Source organism: Gorilla gorilla, chromosome 8 (genome assembly GCF_029281585.2).
Source record: "Gorilla gorilla gorilla isolate KB3781 chromosome 8, NHGRI_mGorGor1-v2.1_pri, whole genome shotgun sequence".
Classification (NCBI taxonomy): Eukaryota; Metazoa; Chordata; class Mammalia; order Primates; family Hominidae; genus Gorilla; species Gorilla gorilla.
Genome location: NC_073232.2, coordinates 24,236,143 through 24,255,846, shown reverse-complemented (window position 1 = coordinate 24,255,846; position 19,704 = coordinate 24,236,143). Strand labels below are relative to the sequence as shown.

General features: G+C 45.9%; 1 protein-coding gene across 2 annotated transcripts in view; it reads left to right on the top strand.

The window, feature by feature from the left end:
• FAM171A1 (family with sequence similarity 171 member A1) overlaps positions 1-19,704 on the top strand; it is a 159,859-nt gene that overhangs the window by 96,100 nt on the left and 44,055 nt on the right. The gene's annotated exons all lie outside the window — the stretch shown is intronic.

Here is a 19,704-nt window from a genome sequence, read left to right as displayed (position 1 = left end):
TGATGATATCAAACACATTAACCCATCATTAACTTGTCTATCACCTCACTTGCCTAATATTTTTTATAGTGAGACATTTGAAATTTACTTTTTTCATTATTTTGGTATGTATAATAATTAAAAAGAGAAACAACAGTCAGTTTTGGGCCACCTACTAAAATCTGATGGCTCATGCCTATCATCCCAGCACTTTGAGAAGCCTAGGTGGGTTGATCATTTGAGGTCAGGGATTGGAGACCAGCCTGGCCAACATGATGAAACCCCATCTCTACTAAAAATACAAAAAAAAAAAAATATTTAGCCAGGCATGGTGGCACATGCCTGTAATCCCATCTACTTGGGAGGCTGAGTCAGGAGAATCGCTTAAACCTGGGAGGTGGAGGTTGCAGTAATCCAAGATTGTGCCACTGCACTCCAGCCTGGGTGACAGAGTGAGACTTCATCTCAAAAAAAAAAAAAAAACTTAAATGGAATCCACTTATTATTTTTTAAATTATTCTTTAAGTTCTAGGGTACATGTGCACAACATGCAGGTTTGTTACATCTGTATACATGCGCCATGTTGGTGTGCTGCACCCATTAACTCGTCATTTACATTAGGTATATCTCCTAATGCTATCCCTCCCCCCTCCCCCAACCCCACAACAGGCCCCGGTGTGTAATGTTCCCCACCCTGTGTCCAAATGTTCTCATTGTTCATTTCCCACCTATGAGTGAGAACATGCGGTGTTTGGTTTTCTGTCCTTGCGATACTTTGCTCAGAATGGTGGTTTCCAGCTTCATCCATGTCCCTACAAAGGACATGAACTCATCATTTTTTATGGCTGCATAGTATTCCATGGTGTATATGTGCCACATTTTCTTAATCCAGTCTATCATTGATGGACATTTGGGTTGGTTCCAAGTCTTTGCTATTGTGAATAGTGCTGCAGCACCATTTATTAAATAGGGAATCGTTTCCCCATTTCTTGTTTTTGTCAGGTTTGTCAAAGATCAGACGGTTGTAGTTGTGTGGTATTATTTCTAAGGGCTCTGTTCTGTTCCATTGGTCTATATGTCTGTTTTGGTACCAGTACCATGCTGTTTTGGTTACTGTAGCCTTGTAGTATAGTTTGAAGTCACGTAGCATGATGCCTCCAGCTTTGTTCTTTTGGCTTAAGATTGTCTTGGCAACGCAGGCTCTTTTTTGGTTCCATATGAACTTTAAAGTAGTTTTTTCCAATTCTGTGAAGAAAGTCATTGGGAGCTTGATGGGGATGGCACTGAATCTATAAATTACCTTGGGCAGTATGGCCATTTTCACAATATTGATTTTTCCTATCCATGAGCATGGAGTGTTCTTCCATTTGTTTGTGTCCTCTTTTATTTCGTTGAGCAGTGGTTTGTAGTTCTCCCTGAAGAGGTCCTTCACATCCCTTGTAAGTTGGATTCCTAGGTATTTTATTCTCTTTGTAGCAATTGTGAATGGGAGTTCACTCATGATTTGGCTCTCTGTTTGTCTGTTATTGGTGTATAGGAATGCTTGTGATTTTTGCACATTGCTTTTGTATCCTGAGACTTTACTGAAGTTGCTTATCAGCTTAAGGAGATTTTGGGCTGAGACGATGGGGTTTTCTAAGTATACAATCATGTCATCTGCAAACAGGGACAATTTGACTTCCTTTTTTCCTAATTGAATACCCTTTATTTCTTTCTCCTGCCTGATTGCCCTGGCCAGAACTTCCAACACTATGTTGAACAGGAGTGGTGAGAGAGGGCATCCCTGTCTTATGCCAGTTATCAAAGGGAATGCTTCCAGTTTTTGCCCATTCACTATGATATTCACTGTGGATTTGTCATAAATAGCTCTTATTATTTTTGAGATACATCCCATCAATACCTAGTTTATTGAGAGTTTTTAGCATGAAGGGCTGTTGAATTTTGTCAAAGGCCTTTTCTGCATCTATTGAGATAATCATGTGGTTTTTGTCTTTGGTTCTGTTTATGTGATGGATTACATTTATTGATTTGCATATGTTGAACCAGTCTTGCATCCCAGAGATGAAGCCAACTTGATCGTGGTGGATAAGCTTTTTGATGTGCTGCTGGATTCAGTTTGCCAGTATTTTATTGAGGATTTTTGCATCAATGTTCATCAAGGATATTGGTCTAAAATTCTCTTTTTTTGTTGTGTCTCTGCCAGGCTTTGGCATCAGGATAATGCTGGCCTCATAAAATGAGTTAGGGAAGATTCCCTCTTTTTCTATTGATTGGAATAGTTTCAGAAGGAATGGTACCAGCTCATCTTTGTAGCTCTAGTAGAATTCGGCTGTGAATTCGTCTGGTCCTGGACTTCCTTTGGTTGGTAGGCTGTTAATTATTGCCTCAATTTCAGAGCCTGTTATTTGTCTATTCAGGGATTCAACTTCTTCGTGGTTTAGTCTTGAGAGGGTGTATGTGTCCAGGAATTTATCCGTTTCTTCTAGATTGTCTAGTTTATTTGCATAGAGCTGTTTATAGTATTCTCTGATGGTAGTTTGTATTTCTGTGGAATTGGTGGTGATATCTCCTTTATCATTTTTTGTTGCGTCTATTTGATTCTTCTCTCTTTTCTTCTTTATTAGTCTTGCTAGCGGTCTATCAATTTTGTTGATCTTTTCAAAAAACCAGCTCCTGGATTCATTGATTTTTTGAAGGGTTTTTTGTGTCTCTATCTCCTTCAGTTCTGCTCTGATCTTAGTTATTTCTTGCCTTCTGCTAGCTTTTGAATTTGTTTGCTCTTGCTTCTCTAGTTCTTTTAATTGTGATGTTAGGGTGTCAATTTTAGATCTTTCCTGTTTTCTCTTGTGGACTTTTAGTGCTATAAATTTCTCTCTACACATTGCTTTAAATGTGTCCCAGAGATTCTGATATGTTGTGTCTTTGTTCTCATTGGTTTCAAAGAAATCTTTATTTCTGCCTTCATTTCGTTATGTACCCAGTAGTCACTCAGGAGCAGGTTGTTCAGTTTCCATGTAGTTGAGCGGTTTTGAGTGAGTTTCTTAATCCTGAGTTGTAGTTTGATTGCACTGTGGTCTGAGAGACAGTTTGTTATAATTTCTGTTCTTTTACATTTGCTGAGGAGTGTTTTACTCCCAACTATGTGGTCAATTTTGGAATAAGTGTGATGTGATGCTGAGAAGAATGTATATTCTGTTGATTTGGGGTGGAGAGTTCTGTAGATGTCTATTAGGTCTGCTTGGTGCAGAGCTGAGTTCAAGTCCTGGATATCCTTTTTAACTTTCTGTCTCGTTGATCTGTCTAATGTTGACAGTGGGGTGTTAAAGTCTCCCAATATTATCGTGTGGGAGTCTAAGACTCTTTGTAAGTCTCTAAGGCTTGCTTTATGAATCTGGATGCTCCTGTGTTGGGTGCATATATATTTAGGACAGTTAGCTCTTCTTGTTGAATTGATCCCTTCACCATTATGTAATGGCCTTCTTTGTCTCTTTTGATCTTTGTTGGTTTAAAGTCTGTTTTATCAGAGACTAGGATTGCAACCCCTGCTTTTTTTTTGTTTGTTTTCTGTTTGCTTGGTAGATCTTCCTCCATCCCTTTATTTTGAGCCTATGTGTGTCTCTGCACGTGAGATGGGTCTCCTGAATACAGCACACTGATGGGTCTTGACTGTTTATCCAGTTTGCCTGTCTGTGTCTTTTAATTGGAGCATTTATCCCATTTACATTTAAAGTTAATATTCTTATGTGTGAATTTGATCCTGTCATTATGATGTTAGCTGGTTATTTTGCTTGTTAGTTGATGCAACTAACATCAATGGTCTTTAGAATTTGGCATGTTTTTGCAGTGGCTGGTTACTGGTTGTTCCTTTCCATGTTTAGTGCTTCCTCCAGGAGCTCTTGTAAGGCAGGCCTGATGGTGACAAAATCTCTCAGCATTTGCTTGTCTGTAAAGGATTTTATTTCTCCTTCACTTATGAAGCTTAGTTTGGCTGGATATGAAATTCTGGGTTGAAAATTCTTTTCTTTAAGAATGTTGAATATTGGCCCCCACTCTGTCTTCTGGCTTGTAAAGTTTCTGCCGAGAGATCTGCTGTTAGTCTGATGGGCTTCCCTTTGTGGGTAATCCGACCTTTGTCTATGGCTGCCCTTAACATTTTTTCCTTCATTTCAACTTTGGTGAATCTGACAATTATGTGTCTTGGAGTTGCTCTCTCGAGGAGTATCTTTGTGGCATTCTGTTTTTCCTGACTTTGAATGTTGGCCTGCCTTGCTAGGTTGGGGACGTTCTCCTGTATAATATCCTGCACAGTGTTTTCCAATTTGGTTCCATTCTCCCCGTCACTTTCAGGTACACCGATCAGACGTAAATTTGGTCTTTTCACATAGTCGCATATTTCTTGGAGGCTTTGTTCATTTCTTTTTACTCTTTTTTTCTCTAAACTTCTCTTCTCACTTTATTTCATTCATTTGATCTTCAATCGCTGTTACCCTTTCTTCTACTTGATTGAATCGGCTACTGAAGCTTGTGCATGTGTCACATAGCTCTCGTGCCATGGTTTTCAGCTCCATCAGGTCATTTAAGGTCTTCTCTACACTGTTTATTCTAGTTAGCCATTTGTCTAATCTTTTTTCAAGGTTTTTAGCTTCTTTGCAATGGGTTCAAACATCTTCCTTTAGCTCGGAGAAGTTTGTTATTACCGATCGTCTGAAGCATTCTTCTGTCAGCTCGTCAAAGTCATTCTCTGTCCAGCTTTGTTCCATTGCTGGCGAGGAGCTGCATTCCTTTTGAGGAGAAGAGGCACTCTGATTTTTAGAATTTTCAGCTTTTCTGCTGTGGTGTCTCCCCATCTTTGTGGTTTTATCTACCTTTGGTCTTTGATGATGGTGACCTACAGATGGGGTTTTGGTGTGGATGTCCTTTCTGTTTGTTAGTTTTCCTTCTAACAGTCAGGACCCTCAGCTGCAGGTCTGTTGAAGTTTGCTAAAGGTCCACTCCAGACCCTGTTTGCCTGGGTATCACCTGCGGAGGCTGCAGAACAGCAAATATTGCAGAACAGCAAATGTTGCTGCCTGATCCTTCCTCTGGAAGCTTTGTCTCAAAGGGGCACCCAGCTGTATGAGGTGTCAGTCAGCCCCTACTGGGAGGTGTCTCCCAGTTAGGCTACTCGGGGGTCAGGGACCTACTTGAGAGGGCAGTCTGTCCGTTCTCAGATCTCAAACTTTGTGCTGGAGAACCACTACTCTGTTCAGAGCTGTCAAACAGGGACGTTTAAGTCTGCAGAAGTTTCTGCTGCCTTTCGTTCAGCTATGCCCTGCCCCCGGAGGTGGAGTCTACAGAGGCAGGCAGGCCTCCTTGAGCTGTGGTGAGCTCCACCCAGTTCGAGCTTCTCAGCCATTTTGTTTAGCTACTCAAGCCTCAGCAATGGCAGATGCCCCTTCCCCAGCCTTGCTACCACCTTGCAGTTCAATCTCAGACTGCTGTGCTAGCAGTGAGCGAGGCTCCATGGGCGTGGGACCCTCTGAGCCAGGCACAGGATATAATCTCCTGGTGTGCCATTTGCTAAGACTGTTAGAAAAGTGCAGTATTAGGGTGGGAGTGTCCTGATTTTCCAGGTACCGTCTGTCACAGCTTCTCTTGGCTAGGAAAGGGAATTCCCCAACCCCTTGCGCTTCCTAGGTGAGGCTATGCTCTGCCATGCTCCGTGGGCTGCACCCACGGTCCGACAAGCCCCAGTGAGATGAACCTGGTACCTCAGTTGGAAATGCAGAAATCACCCGTCTTCTGCGTCGCTCACCTTGGGAGCTGTAGACTGGAGCTGTTCCTATTCGGCCATCTTGGAACCTGATCTGGAATCCACTTATTGTTGAATGGTGATAGCAGTGAATTTATCCACAGCTGGGACATAGCATCTGTTTTCCCTGTGAGGCACACCACATTTGGATTTGATTAAACTATCAGTTCACTGTAAGTGTGTGAGAGAAAAGGAGGGGCTGTCCCACTCTGTGTACCACCATCCCTTTCCTCTCCAATGGAGAGCATGTTCATCTTGTTTGGGCCACAGTCCAGGGCACTGCCTCTGCCTCACTTACAAGTGGACAGGGTCACTCCCAAAGACTAATAAGCAGGCCAGTGTGGCTTTATCCTCTCTCTTGCCCTCTTGTTTTTTCAACCTGTCTCACAGGTTGTGATGTCTGTAAACATGATCTTGCCCCTTCTGCTCTCACAGAAAAGCTCACAAAGAAGGTTTGAGGGACTGTGCTTTCCTTGATATGGGGTTAGAATTGACAACGCTTGTGTAAAATGCATTTCTGTGCTAAGAGCATACTATTCCATCTAAATCATGGCCTGGCCAGGCACAATGGCTCACACCTGTAATCCCAGCACTCTGGGAGGCCAAGGCAGGAGGATCACTTGAGACCAGGCATTCAAGATCAGCCAGGGCAGTTAAGCAAGACTCCATCTCTACTAAAAATAAAAATGAAAAAATATCTGTGTATGCTACTGCACGCCTGTAGTCCCAGCTACTCAGGAGACTGAGACAGGAGGATTACTTGAGCCCAGGAGGTCGAGGCTGCAGTGAACCGTGATCGTATCACTGCACTCCAGCCTGAGGGACAGAGTAAGACCCTGTCTCAAAAAAGTGAATAAATAATAAATAAAAAATCATGGGCCCGAGAATCATGTTTCCTGGCTTTGTTTGTTTGTTTGTTTGTTTGTTTGAGACAGAGTCTCTGTTGCCCAGGCTGGAGTGCAGTGGCGTGATCTTGGCTCACTGCAACATCCGCCTCCCAGGTCCAAGTGATTTTCATGCATCAGCCTCCCCAGTAGCTGGGATTACAGGCAAGCACCACCACACCTGGCTGATTTTTGTATTTTTAGTAGAGATGGGGTTTCACTATGTTGGCCAGGCTTGTCTCAAACTCCTGACCTCAGGTGATCCATCCACCTCGGCCTCCCAAAGTGTTGGGATTACAGGCACCATGCCTGGCCCAACTTTCTTTCTTTCTATCTCTTGGTTCCTTCTTCTTGGGAGGCTCCAGTGCCTGTGCTGGGCCCACATTTCTTCTTTCTGGTCCTAAATGTCTCATCTAGGCCTCTGGCTTCCAATGCTCTAATTACTCCTGATTCTGTCTCTCCAGCCCAGACCCTCCCCACTGAAATGGGGGCTTGGATGACGCCTCTGCTTGAAGGCCTGTCAGGCACCTCCAACTCAGTATGGACACATAGAGCTTGATATTTTTGGCCTTCCCGTGATCAATGGTATAAACGTCCACCTAAGTTGATACCACTATAAACTCAGGCCAAAACTCGAGGAATTGTCCTTGATTCTTCTCTCCTCGAATCTCATTCTTTTGATGAGTTTGGTGTCTCCATCTGCATTGCCACCTCACAAATCCGGGATACCACCATGTCCCCTCAGGCACTGCAGTAGGTTTTTAACGGGTTATCCCATTTCACTCTTGCCAAACCAGTAATCGAGTGTTTACAAAGTGAGGGTGACCAAATCACCTTGCTTGGATCTTCAATGGTTTTCCCATTGTACTTGGAATAAAATCCAACCCCTTCCACTCAGGGCTGGACAATCCCCTGGCCCTGGGCCTCTGGTGGCTTCTGCGGTTGTCCAGGTCCTCCCTGGTAAGGAAGGGACGAGGCTACAGCATTTATACACACAGGGCTTCCCACACAGCCGGCTGCCTGCACCGCTTCTTCTGCCAGACGTGGCTTTTAGGCCCATGTGCTCACTGTCGGCCTCTTTTCTTCTCCTTCACAGCCACCTTCAGCATCCACTGTCCCCACCTTTCCCTTTACTAAGATGCTGAAGGAGGCAATGTGTGGTTTTACTGTCCCTCACTCTTGGGGAGCAGCACTGTTCTTAGTGAAGTGTTTGTGGTAAAAGCTTGAACTGCAGGGTCTGCAGTGACACCCACAGTTCGTCCATCGTGGCTGTCCAGCCTCCTCACCGCTCCGTTTTCTGCTCCTCATGGCCACCCTGCTGGCCCTGACAGCTGGACACTTCACTGTCTCCTCTCAAGTCTCTACAGGGTTCCTTCAGGACCCAGCACCTGAGCGGGGTGCCCTCTGCAGTCTCCTTCTGCCTACGCAGCAGTCACACACAACCTTCTTCTTTTTTTTTTTTTTTTTTTTTTTTTGCGATGGTGTCTCGCTCTGTTGCCAGGCTGGAGTACAGTGGCGCGATCTCGGCTCATTGCAGCCTCTGCCTCCTGAGTTCAAGCGATTCTCCTGCCTTAGCCTGCTGAGTAGCTGGGACTACACACACGTGCCACTGCACCCAGCTAATTTTGGTATTTTTAGTAGAGACGTGGTTTCACCATGTTGGCCAGGATGGCCTCAATCTCCTGACCTCGTGATCTGCCCCCCTCAGCTTCCCAAAGTGCTGGGGTTACAGGCATGAGCCACCGCACCTGGCCTCTTCTCCCCTTCTTATATCTCCATGAGTGGAATACGGCTGCAGCGAGCCTGATGTCACAGTCGTCGGTTCTGTGCCCATGCACGCTGGCATTCCTTCCCCCTGCCCATGTGTGCCCACAGCATTGCCATGCCCATGCCCTGACACAGGCCCTGTTGATCTCTACCAAGACCACTGCAGTAGGCCCCCTGTGGGGTACACGTCTTTAGCCTTTGACTTAGGATTGGAGCCAGATTTCGGAAGGAGAAGCTAGACTTTCTACCTCGAGTCTCTGCTCTCCAACACACCATGCGCTAAACTGCCCGTTGGGTCTACCTGAGGTGGAGCTCCAGTTCTTTCTGTCCCTTCCTGGCTCGCCTTGGCCTACAGAGTAAAATCCATTCTGCCAACTCACACTCCTTGGCCTCAGGATACGGCCTCAACTTTTCTCTCTCTCTCTTTTTTTTTTTTTTTTGAAACAGTCTCACTCTGTCACCTAGGCTGAACTGCAGTGGTGCAATCACAGCTCACTGCAGCCTTGACCTCCCAGACTCAAGCAATCCTTTCACCTCAGCCTCCTGAGTAGCTGTTACCACAGGCACACACCACAATGCCCAAATGATTTATTTTTATTTTTAGTAGAGACTGGGGTCTCGCTATGTTGCCCAAGCTGGTCTCGAACTCCTGACCTCAAGTGATCCGCCCACCTCAGCCTTCCACAGTGCTGGGGTTACAGGTGTGAGCCACCATGCCTGGCCTCACCTCCCTTCTGAGTGTTCTTCTTTTTGCTGTGTTCTGGTCTACCTCAGTTTCTGTTTTCTACCTGGGTCTTTCCACCTCCTCTGCCAATCTGTCTTGAAACCCTTCCTGGACAGGAAGGGCAGCCTGGATGCCACATGGTTGGAAGGTCTTTCCTGAACATCCACTGGAGATGGGAGTCACACCGCCTGCCCCTGGCAGCCAAGGGGCTTGTGTCCTGTGGCTCTATCCCTCCCAGCCATGGCTGTTGGATCTGGAGTGGGCACCCAGCTTGAGGGTAACCAGTCCATAGTGTGGCTGCAGGTGGGACCCAGCAGCTCTTGTCCCCTTTCTTTTCCTGGGATTGAACTAAGAACCCAGCAGGGTTTGAGAATAGTGGCTGAATGGTCCTGAGATGCAGGGTGAGCTGTGCCAGGCCTTCTGTGAGCCAGATAGAAGAACAGAAAGGATGCAGAAGCAGAAGAAGACACTCGGAGCAGGTCAGAAAGGAGCAGACGGCATCCATGGGTCCCACTTATGGCTCAGTGTTACAGGGAAACCCACTCACTCCTGCCAAGTGGCCTGAGAGCTGCCTGAGCCCAGAGCTGGTTGTTCTACCTCTTGTGCCTTCCACCACCTCTGACTCCTGTTCTTGGAGCCACAGGTCCTCATCTCCCTTACTGTCCCTCACGTCCTTGTCAGTAACCCAATGCAGCAGATTAAACAACCCACCAGCTGGGAGTTCTGGATCTTTCCATGATACCCCCCTTTCCTACCATATTTGGGAGTACACCTTATCTCACTGACTAAAGGTGAAAACCAGAAGGCCAAGAACTGTGTCTTCATCATCTCGGTCCTGCCAGGTCTGTGCCCTATGCCTGCCAATGGTAAACACCCAATGAGTAATTCATTGAATAATTGAGTTAAACAAATACAAAAAAAAAAAATCAAAATCCAGCTGCTTTTTGTACTTCCTACATAGACTAGTTACTCCATGGTCTTTTTTTTTTTTTCTCAGAGGCACCATCTCTGCTCATTGTAGCCTCAACTTCCCAGGCTTAGGTGATTCTCCCATCTCAGCCTCCTGAGTAGTTGGGACTACAGGCATGCACCACTAAGTCTGGCCAATTTTTTGTATTTTTTGTAGAGATGGAGTTTCACCATGTTGCCCAGGCTCATCTCAAACTCCTGGGCTCAAAGATCCTCCTACCCTGGACTCCAAAAGTACTGGGATTACAGGCATAGGCAGCCACACCCAACCCACTTATTTTCTTTGTTCTGAAAGCTAAGAAAAGTATGGTACAGTACACACACAAACACACACACACACACGCGTGCACACACACGAGTACTTGAGCAGCTCTTTCTCTCTCTGAGGAGCAAGAAGCATGAGCATATTATAAATTGGCCCGAGGAGTAAGACATTCAGGTAGTTTTCATTATAGTTAATTTTATCACTGCTTCCTGTACATAACCAGAAACTGGCTGCACCTTTTTATAATCTCATTTCCATGCCAGCTTTTTAAAATTACAAAATTTTGTTAATGTTTAAATGTGCCCTGCTTCATGAGCTTAATCATGTTTAATTGTATGATTCCTTGTCTCGGTCATATTGAGGCATGGCAATGATAATAATGGATCATTTTGTTTCCTGTTTTCCCACTAGTTGGAAGAAAGCCATATGTAGCTAAATAAAGGTGATCCTTACTACCATGTAGATAAATAATTGGTAGTCTTTACTACCATGTAGATAAATAAATAGTGGTCTTTACTACTATTTGCTTAATACAGTTTATTTTTTATTTAAGAGACAGGGTCCCACTGTCACCCAGCTGGAATGCAGTGACCGGATCTCAGCTCACTGCACCCTCTGCCTCCCCAGCTCAAGTGATCCTCCCACCTTAGCCTCCCAAGTGGCTGGGACTACAGTATACACCACCACACCTGGCTAATTTTTTTGTTTTGTTTTTTGTAGAAACAGGGTTTCACCATGTTGTCCAGGTTAGTCTCAAGTTCCTAGGCTCAAGCTATCTGCCCACCTTGCCCTCCCAAAGTGCTAAGATGCCCAATGCATTTATATTGTCTACAAAACTAATACAATACTGAATTTATAAGTGACATATTAAAATTATGTTCTCAAACTGGTCACATTTAGTTGCATTTTTTTTTAATTGATTCAGAGGAGAAAAAAATAAATTCTTGCCTGCTCAGACATGCAAGCCACTATGCCCGGCCAGTTTTGTTGCGTTTTAAAAGTGAGGAAAGTAATGGTGTAACATGTTATTTTCGACATTGTTTTATAAAGAAAGCCTGGGCCAGGCACAGTGGCTCACACCTGTAATCCCAGCGCTTTAGGAGGCCAAGGTCAAGGCACTTTGGTAAGATCACTTGAGCCCAGGAGTTCAAGCCAGACTGGGCAACATAGCAAGACCCCAAAAATATTTAAAAATTAGCCAGGTGTGGTGTTGTGTGCCTACAGTCCCAGCTACTCTGGAGGCTGAAGTGGGAGAATCTCTTGAGCCCAGGAGTTCAAGGTTGCAGTGAGCCATGATTGTGCCAGTGTATCCCAGCCTGGGCAACAGAGCAAGACTCTGTCTCAAATAAATAGGTAGTTTTGTTGGTAGGTAGGTAGGTAGATGGATGGTTGGATGGATGGATGGAAGGATGGACGGATAGATAGATAGACAGACAGACAGACAGACAGACAGGCAGGCAGGCAGATAGATAGATAGATTAGATGGATAGAAGATAGATTAGATAGATAGATAGATAGATAGATAGATAGATAGATAGATAGATAGATAGATAGATAGATAGAATAGATGGATAGATGATTGATAGATGCATAGATAGATAGGCAAGCAGCCAGCCAGGACTGTCTTAGGATAACAGGATGGTGAGGGGAAGGGTCAGAAGACTCACACGTATTCTCTGCAGTGTTAGGTGATGCCTCAGTAATTGGTCAACAAGAGGGATATTCCTCCACGTAGGCTATATCTGAAAATGCACTCAGTGTCACAAAACGCTGGCAAATTGTTTCCAAACTTGTATGTGAGATGATAAGAGTATGGAAAGAGAGAACACTCGTAAATTATACGAATCATTTTTTTTGGAGTGTTTTGTCCCTTGTTGAAGATCACATTTCCATCAGAATCTTGTGGGGAGGGGTTTGGTAGTAAATCCATAAATTAAATCCCAGATTATTTGTGGTAAGGGATGAATGGGGAGGCTGGCATTGTTTGAATGCCGGAGATGAGACTGGGGGAGCCAGCCTGCAGTTCTGGCTCCCGGAGCCTCTAGGAGGCTCTCACGCTGTCTCAGAAACAATGACTCAGAGTGTGATGAGAGTAAATAAGAAGATACAGACAAGATGCCCCCAGCTGCCCGTGGGCACTGTCATCAGGCCAACTGGCACCACCCAGGTCAGTGGTCTCCATCCTCTGCTGGGCTCCTCATGTTTCCCAGATGGTCCTTTTCCTTTTCCCTGGGCAGCTGCTGTGGGAAGCTTTTCCCAGCACACTCCATATGCCCCTTGCCCCACCTGCATGCCGTCCTCCCAGGAGGGCCCTGGTGGCTGGTTTCACAGGGAAAGCAGGCCGTCAGGGAAGCACGCCTTCCCGAGTGGTCTTCCTCCTGCCCCCTTTCCGAAGAGGACATGGCAGTGTCCTCCTGCAGCTTCTCTGCCCCACCATGAACCCCTTCACATTCTCATTGGAGCCCATTTGTTATCACCTCCTCTCACACCTCCCTGCATTTATGCTGAGTCTTTCATCTCTTCTAGTTCTTTCTCAGCTCTCAAAATCACTGAAGCCTTTGCCATTCAAAGCAAAACTCTTCTTAAGCCCTATTTCTCCTTCAAGTCACAATCTTCTCCCGAACCTTGGAGATACCTCCCCTTGCCATGCACATGTCTTTAAACTCCCTTTTGTGCTGCCTCACACGATTCCTTAGAAATCCCTCTTGCTGAGCTCAGCAGAGCTACAGTTACGTGACCTAGTGGCCACTTCTTCCTAACTTCCCCGCAGCTTCACCACCCTACCCGGTCCTGCCTTCCTGGATGTCTTCATCCTTTCTCTGGCCCTCTCTCTGTTCATTGCTTCTCAATCTCTTTCATGGGTTCTTCCTGCTCTGCCTATCTCTTATTTCAAAAATAGCTTTCCACTCCAGCTGCCTTTTCTGTGAGGACCCCCAGAGCTGCTGTCTTTATTTGGAACTTTATCATTTCTCACTTGAATAATTTCATAGCAGCCTCCTGCCTGATCGCTCTGACATCAGACTCTGCACCCACAGCCATACTCCACCTGCTGTCAGAATTGGGCAAAAACAAATCGGAATCTTTTCACTTCCCTACCGGTAACTCCCACTCACTCTCCCCTGCAGGCCCACACAAATCCAAACTCATTGATTGATTGATTCATTGGCAGGATCTTACTCTGTTGCATGGACTGGAGTGCAGTAGTGCAAACATAATTCACCGTAGCCTCAAACTCCCAGGCTCAAATGATTCTCTTCCCTGTGTCTCTGGAGTAGCTCAGACTTCAGGCATGTGCCACCACACCCATCTAATTTTTAAGATTTTTTGTAGAGATAGGGTCTATGTTGCCCAGGCTATTCTCAGACTCCTGGCCTCAAGCGTTCCTCCTGCCTCAGCGTCCTAAAGCACTGGGATTACAAGGATGAGCCACCACACCCGGCCCCAAACTCTTGATTGGGACTTACCAAGTCCTTCCTAAGTCTCTCCCTCTGCCCCTGGACCCCACGTAGCTCACAGAGAGTTCCTTCACTTCCCCACACATGGTAGATTTTCTTTATCTGTGCCCCTTCATAGATGCTGTCACTTCTCCTCTGCCTCTCAACCTTCAAGACACAGTTCACAAATACCAGCCCGGGAACTGCTTTTCTCCTGGACAGGTGGCCACTCTCTCTCTTGAAGTTTATCTTGTAGTTTCATCATTACCCTCTTATTCTAGCACTTAAAACACTATGATAATCAAGCCGTTTCCATGACTGCCTTCTCGACCCTTTTCTGTATTAGAGTAATGAATGTTATTGATGTTTTAGGGAGTTAAACATGTAAGAAAAGAAGGATGATGTGATAAACTCATCAAGAGGTGATGAAAGCTCTAAGAAGAGATTTCCTTGACTCTGATTCAGGGAAGAAGAGAAAGTACCATTATCCCCAAGATTACTAGCTCAACTCTTCACTGATCCATTTAAGGAGGCTAAATAGCATCTCAGAAAAGAGCCCCAGGGCAGAAAACAGAAAACCTCTGCAACTCTCCGGCTTTAGTTTTCTTTCAGGTGGCAACCCTTGGTTTTGTTTAAACTTCATCTTCTGAAATTGACTCGGAAATCTTCATCCCACCCTCCAAAAGCTTACTATCAGCATTCTTTTTAAGCTTCTTTGTTCATATGATAGTTCAGGAGAGGAACAGAGATTCAGATAGAGAGACAGCGGAAGACACAGAAAGAGAAAAAGAGAGAAATGCCTTCTCCTCTCTTGAGTTCCGTGAATACAAAGGCTTTCCCTGCTCCTCTTTGCAGTCGTAGACCCGTTGCAGGGAGATTCTCAGTGCCAGTTGTCTGGATTTTGTGAAGGTGCTCAGGGTATATAGTGCAGTGGTTCAGAATTGGGGGTGATTTTGCCCCCCCTCCCCAGAGACATTTAGTGAGGTCTGGAGATATTTTGGGGGCTGCTACAGACATCCAGTGGGTAGAGGTCAGGGATGCTATTAAACATGCTGCAATGCATGGGACACCCCCAAACAAAGAACTACCTGGCCCAAAATGTAAATGGTGCTGAAATGGAGGACCCCTGGTCTAGTTGGAATGGAGACAGAGCATTACTGGAACATAGTGAGTTGCCAGGTTTAACTCATCTTCACATAAGTACCATTGAGCACCAACTGTATACAGAACATACTGCCATGCATTTCACAGAACGCCTGGTTTAAGGAGCTTCAGTCTATAATGGGAAGAGGAAATGGGAAAGCAGTGCTTATCCAGGAGACACTGTTAGACACCATCCATATGTGTTCTGAACCAACATCACAACAGCCATATTATGAGACAGGCATGATTCATACCCATTTTAAAGATAACCTGAAGCCCAAATCACTCAACTATAAGGTGGTAGAGGAAAGATTTAAACCTGGAGCTAAGTGATTCCACCACCCATGTTCTCATGATGCTCTTGATTAGGCAGATGAACAAATATACAAATAATTATGATACAGGACATAGTAACAGCAGTGCTACAAGAGAGATGCAAATAGAGCTTAGAGCTTAGGGTGGGATTAACAAAGACTACATAGAAGAGGTGGCTTTTGACATGCATTTTGGGTGAGCTGTAGGATGAGGGGAAGAAGTTTCAGACATGGAGATGCATGAATGTATATACACAGAGAGGCCAGGCATGGTGGCTCACACCTGTAACCCCAGCACTTTGGAAGGCTGTGGAGGGCAGATGACTTGAGCCCAGGAGTTTGAGACCAGACTGGGCAACATGGCGAAACCTCATCTCTACAAAAAAATATAAAAATTAGCCAGGTGTTGTGGCATGTGCCTGTAGTCCCAGCTACCCGGTAGGCTGAGGTAGGAGGATCACTTGAGCCCAGGAGGTCAAGGCTGCAGTGAACTGTGATGGCATCACTGTACTCCAGCCTGGGTGACAGAGCAAGTCAAGACCCTGTCTCAAAAAAAAAAGGAAAGAAACAATCAGACTTAGTCATGCAGTCCTATTTGGCCAGAGGATGAGAACTGGTTGGCAGTCAGCAGGGCATCTATTTTGAGGTAGGCATGGTGTGATAGGAAAGGATACAGAGTTAGAATTAAAATAATTCCTTTCTACCTCTTACAAGCAGAATGACTTTGGGCAAGTCACTTACCTCTTTGAGCTGTAGTTCATCATCCATAAAGAGGAAAGGGTTCCTTCTTCACAGGGTTGTTGTAAATATTAAATAACATATTTTTATTTATGCACTTTGTAAATTCTAAAGTACTGATCTATGCCTCTCATTTAGAGAAGAGGTGTAGTTGTAGTCTGCGTCTATATTGGTCTATTCATTTTTGTTGTTGTTTTTGTCATCATTGTTAATTTGGTAAGTGGGAGAGATCCGTTGATGGTTTCTGGGCAGGGAAAGGACATGATTAGAGTAGTATCTTTGAACAGTCACAGTGTCAGTAGATGAAAAGGGAGTGAGGCTGAAGCAGATGGCCTGGATAGGAGGCTTTCACAATAGTTGAGGTGAGAGGCAGTATAAGGTAACATATGCTGTTGGATGCAAAAAGGGAGAGAAATATGATGCAAGAAATTTGGTAAGGGAAGATTGGCCAGTCTTGGCACTTGAGTGAATATGCAGGATGATAGATAGGGAGAATGATGATGGTGACCTAGAATCAAAACTGGGTGTTGGGGAGACTGGAATATTGTTAGGTGAAAGAGAAGGTAGATGATGATTTTAGAGTGACAGATGGGCATCTGGGTAGAAGTGTCTAGAAGGCAGGGGAAAATCCAGGCATGGAGCTTAGAAAAGAATCCAATGCTGGAGTGGATGGTACCAGCCAAGGCAGTGGCAGTGAAAGGGAACCCACAGGGAGCGAGCAGAGCACAGAAATGGCACAGGCGATGGGTGGTAGCCCTCTGGGAGCTGTTTCATCCAGAGGTAGGACGAGAAAGGAAGGACTTGCAAAGGAAACAGCAGGCAGACACTGGAGAGAACCAGAGTGCAGGACCATGAATCCCAAGGAGGAAGGGGATTGTGGGCAGGAGGGGCAAACAGTGTCAACCATTGTGAAGAGGTCGACGAGGATGGAGGCTGAGCTGTGGTCATGGGGTTTGTGGATCACACAGTCGACGTCTCCAAGGGCAGCATGCATTGTGGGTAGAAGCCACATCACTGGAGCTTGGTGGAAGGACAGAAGGCATTCGTTTATGGGGATAACAGAGTTAGAGTAATGTTTGCTTGTTATTGTTCTAGACTGGGGAAAAAATGAGTATTTTTGTTGGTTGGGGAGGAAAAGCCTATAGAGAAAGAGATTGCTGACGAAGGCAAAAACAGATGGTTGAGCCAAGTCTTACAATGAATAAGCAAAAGTTAAATTAGAGGCTTCGATTGACCTTGGGGGTGGTTAGGGGCAGAAGAGAAGAGGGAAGAACAGATTTTGAAATGCAGAGAGTTGGGAGGCTGAGGCAGGTGGATCACCTGAGGTCAGGAGATCGAGACCAGCCTGGCCAACGTGATGAAACCTCATATCTACTAAAAATAGAAAAATTAGCCAGGTGTGGTGGTGGGCACTTGTAATCCCAGCTACTTGGGAGGCTGAGGCAGGAGAATTGCTTGAACCCAGGAGGCAGAGGTTGCAGTAAGCCGAGATCACGCCACTGCACTCCAGCCTGGGCAACAGAGCAAGACTCTCTCTGAGAAAAAAAAGAAAAAGAGAAAAGAAAGAAATGCAGCGAGAGGAAGCAGGGACCCCCGTATTTTCAGGAGAGCAGGGTCTGAGTATTTTGGGGATGGGGATGGAGCCCTACAGGCTTATCCACTGCCTACCCTGCGACCCCTCCCAATCATATTCCTTTCTGAAGTGTGGAACTATTTAGTGGCTTTAGTACACGGAGGCTTAAGAATATAACCGCTCCCCCAACCCCATGCATACCGTCTTTCGATTTTATTTGTGCTGTGGCTCAGAATAGCTTGCACCCTTAAATTCCTCACATGCTGCTTCAGTCATTTTCATCACCATAGGTGTTGCCTGTGCTTTGTGGTGGGATGTTTAGTCCCTCATGGATGGTACCCGTGTCGCGCCAGTCCCAGGGTGTGTCAGATAAGCTGCACAGGCCATATCCTTTCCATGAGGATCTGCCCCCACATAGCCTGCTACATACCCCCAGCCCCCAGCCCCAGCAGATAGACCCTGGATGTCTGGCCAGGGACCAAATTCTCCTGCACAAGTGTGGAGAGAGATGTGTTGCCCACCCAAATGCATGTAACACTTGATCTGCTCGAGAAGGCACGAGAAGCAGAGGATCAGGGGGAGACACCAGGGCCCTGAGAGCTGGGGAGAGCAGCCTGGGTTTCTGGTTCTCTGGGTCCCAGGCCAGTCCCCATAAGTCCTTGCTAGGCTGCGTATCCTGGGCCCATTCCCAGGCTCCCCCTTGTCTTTCAGCATCCCTCAGTCCAGTCGGAGAAGGTTTCTGTGCCCCATTGCCCTCACACAGGTCTCTGCCAGCCCATCTCACAGGGGCTCCTCCTAAGGCCTGGAGGGGTGCACTTTTCCTTCCCTGTTCTGGGATCACCAGCCCAGCTTCTGCCTCTGCCCAGACCCTCATGAGGACAGGCTCCCTCTTTGCTCCGTCACATGTAGACTCACCATTCTTGTTCTCTTCCTATTAGCAGGGTGCTTTACTTTTCCACCGTGTGAGACCCAGGCTTCTACACAGGGGCTTGTTCATTGAATACTATCAGCAGCATTATTTAGCCAGAAAACCAGTAGAGAACATATATTTCCTGATCATTGAAAAAAATACCAGAAGCAATGAATGTTGTTATATCATCCGGAGTGAGGAGATGAGAAAGAATGCTGGCTTTGACCTTCCATCCTGGAGGGCAGCGTGGAAAGGGAGAAGAAAAGCAAGCTGTGCGCCATGTGTGTGGGCAAGGGGGAGAAGGGATGAGAAACAGACTGCCCCTGGCAGGACACAGAGTGCTTGTGGGACCCCCGAGGAATTTGAACTCTCCACAGACCAAGGAGGTGGCAGGAGTAAGACATCGGTATTCTGTAACATCGAGGGAAAATAAGACCAGACTAAGAAGAATACAATAATGTTAAAATACCCAGATCCCCAGAGGCTGGTGTGTCGCTGTGGGTTTGTTTTAGGGATGAAGAAGGGGAATCGATGGTCTGGAGCTAGACTAATGTCTGTGTCTGTTTAGTTTCAGCAGAGATGACCGGAGTTAGATAGGACTCTCATGATTTTGGGCACCTGCTCGCTGGGCTCTAAACCTGGACCTGGATTTCACAGAGTGGAGAACCAGCCCCTGGAGAAGTCTAGCTGGTAGTTTTTAGAAGGAAGAGGGAGCATTGTGACTCCCTGCCAGTTAGGCAGTATGTAGCCAAGACAGGCTGCCCCCGACATAAGTCCTTTGGACCTCAGTGACTTCACCTTTAAGAAGAGAGACTTGGACTAGTGGATTCTTGGAGCTCTAAAACTCCCTTATTCTAGAACACGTCTAGACAGGCTTCTTTACTCCTTACAAGTTCTTTGATCCAGAGTTAATAGGAACCCTGGAGTGGAGATAAAGCCCACCAGCTCCGGGCAGGGCTGTTGAAGCAGGACAGCAGGGGGCCGGGAGAAGGAACCCTCAGCAAAGCACAGGTGGAATGTGGTCTGCCTCAAGCCTGGGGTTGGATCTACAGTTTTTCTCTTGACAATGCTTTTGCCAGGTTTGCACAAAATTACCTAGCACCTTTACGTCTTGTGAATATCACCGCAGCATTAGGTAAAAACAAGTTCAGGTTTTATGATCAAAACAACATCTGGGCCAGGCGCGGTGGCTCACACCTGTAATCCCAACACT